General features: G+C 44.6%; 1 pseudogene; it reads right to left on the bottom strand.

The window, feature by feature from the left end:
- Positions 1-1,460: 1,460 nt before the first annotated feature.
- LOC118639616 lies at positions 1,461-2,218 on the bottom strand (annotated as a pseudogene).
- Positions 2,219-2,688: the final 470 nt, after the last annotated feature.

The following is a 2,688-nucleotide window of genomic DNA, read 5'->3' as shown; positions in this document are numbered from 1 at the left end:
AAAACAATTACTACATGGTTACAAGCAGGATTTTAGTTTACATTTTTCAAATTCAGAATGTATGATTATGCATAAGACCATGAATGTCTGAACGTAGAAACAAAAAAATATCAGTTTAAGTATCTTTTCCATAAAGAAAGAAAATGTACTAAGTATACACCGAATCTTTTACTTTAGGGAGCATTATTTCACTTAGCATAATAATCTCCAGGTCCACCCATGCTGTCACAAGGGAAAGAGATCCTTCTTTTTTATTGCTGCATTGTATTCCATTGTGTAAATGTACCACAGCTTTTATATCTGCTCATCTACTGATAGACACTTGGGTTGTTTCCAGTACTTAGCTATTGTAAATAGTGCTGCTATGAACATAGAGGTGTACATATTCTTTCTGATTGGTGTTTTGAGATGCTTAAGATATATTCCCAGAAGTGGGATCACTGGGTCAAATGGCAATTCCATTTTTATTTTTATTTTATTTGGAGGGGGGGTTTATATGCTTTTATTGATTTTTTTAGAGAGATGGGAAGGATAGAAACATCAATCAGCTGCCTCCTGCCCACCCCCTGCTGGAGATTAAGCCCACAACCTGGGCATGTGCCCCTATTGGGAATGAAACCGGGGCCTTTCAGTCCATGGGACAACAATCTACTGAGCCACACCGGTACCACTGTTAATAGGAAACACCCATTAGCTTGAAGGGAAAAGGCTGTCTTGGTAAGTGCTGGTCTTCCACAGGACATGGAACCAGATTAGCAAGGTCAGGACCTGGGTAACCAATCCTGACAGTGCAGGACTTTCTCACGTTAGGTGCATGGGTCCCTGAGAAGAGTCTATGAACACCCTGAACTTCCAAGTAAATATTGGAGTGTAAGCATCTTTTCTTGGGGAAATGGTCCTTCCCTTCTCACAGGTCCAATATGTTAAAATCCTGAGCTGGGGTAAGGAGGCCACCAGAAACATAGAGCCAGCTAAGCCCGAGAATTTGCAAAGCTGTCAATGAAGTTGGAACATGGACTCACAACAGACAACTGAGCACTCTCTGTGTTCTTTTAAATATTATTTCAAGTTCTTTCCAAAACAAGTTTTAGGAACCCCCAGGTTCAAGTATGCCCTTGGGATTGGTCCACTGACATCTTGTATTCGTGCTTGGGTATCCATTCATTAATATTACACCCCTGGATAGAAGACGTGATGAAACAGGACCTCTCCTTCAAGGCATGAGTCCTCTTCTGATTTCAGAGGAGGCAGCAGTGGCCAACACGGAAAGCACACTGGACTTCTCCTTTGGAACTGGGCTGTGATGAGAAGTGCCTGCCAGGAACATCTCCATCTTTTCCCTGACCCTTCCCCTTTAGTTTCTGGAAATATAGCAAAAAATAATCTTCTTTGAAGATACTGGATGATTCCAAAAACAAAAACACATGCTTCTGATGCATCTGCTTTCAGATATTCTGGATTCAGTTCAGCTGCCGGATGAGCTGATTGATGCGTTCCCCTCGATAGCCAGGTGAGCCCAGCTCCTTGAGGAAGCCTACTCTATTCTTGCTAGCATGACGAGCCACTGAGAGATGGAAAGGGCACAAGAACCCTGAGATCACCTGGAAATTCCTCCCCGGGAAGGCAATTTCATGAATGACGTCTTCCAAGCAAATGACACCAAACTTCCCCAGGTGCTCCTCAATCACTGTGTTGTCTGTCAAAGGAATGGTTTTATTCTTGACTTTGGCTTGTCCACGTTTCAAGATGAGTTCCGGACAGACTTCAGATTTGGAAATCCCCAGGTCACATAAGGTTCGATTATCCGCAGTGTTTTTGTGGTTTGGGGGGTCACTTTGACAAAGACACCACTGAAAATCTTCTGGCGAAGCCTTGCGATGGTCCTCGGTACCACTGAACTCACTCCATTGATCCTTTGGATGCGTACAACAAAGGCCAAGGAATGTTCATCTGGCGCTTCCAAACCATGAGGCTCCACTTCTGGCTGTCTGAGGCGCACCTTGTCACGTTGTTGCCGCCAGGCATCGTGTAGGAACCGTTCCAGTGGCTTAAACTTGAGATCTTTGCTTTTTCTCTGCTCCTTCTTTTCCAAAAGTGCCTGCTTTGCCTGGGTGGCTTTGAGGGCCTGATAAGCCTTCCTCTTTTTCAGATTTTCTGGAACCAAAGGGATCTTTTTTCTTTGCTCTTCCTCTGCCATCTTTCCAATGCTGCGGCTACTGCCCAGGCGCAGTCCGGCCACGCGGGGGGAGAGGGACCGCTCCAAGTTCACTGGACCATAGAGACGTGTCCTCTCGCTCACCACCCGGGAAGCGAGCGTCCTCTTAGAAGCCGGGAACCACTGAGGTCTTGCTAACCCCGATTCCAGCCAGAAGTCGCATGAAGCTTTATTTACACTGCTTCCAAGGATTTTAGAACCCTGTGATCTTCAAAACCCAGCCCTTTTCATTTAAGCTATAGTCTCATAGGGCTGGGCTATAAACAATGAAATCCCATTTTTAATTTTTTGAGGAAATTCCATGCTGTTTTCCAAAGTGGCTTCACCAGTCTGCATTCCCACTAGCACTGTACTAAGGATCGCTTTTCCCCATATCTTCACCAGCACTGATCATTTGTTGACTTATTGATGGTAGTCAATCTGGCAGGTGTGAGGTCGTACTTCATTGTCATTTTAATTTGCATTTCTCTGAT

This window comes from Molossus molossus, unplaced genomic scaffold, assembly GCF_014108415.1.
Source record: "Molossus molossus isolate mMolMol1 unplaced genomic scaffold, mMolMol1.p scaffold_m16_p_21, whole genome shotgun sequence".
Lineage (NCBI taxonomy): Eukaryota > Metazoa > Chordata > Mammalia > Chiroptera > Molossidae > Molossus > Molossus molossus.
The sequence above is the reverse complement of the archived record's forward strand: the minus strand, read 5'-3'. Positions and strand labels throughout refer to the sequence as shown.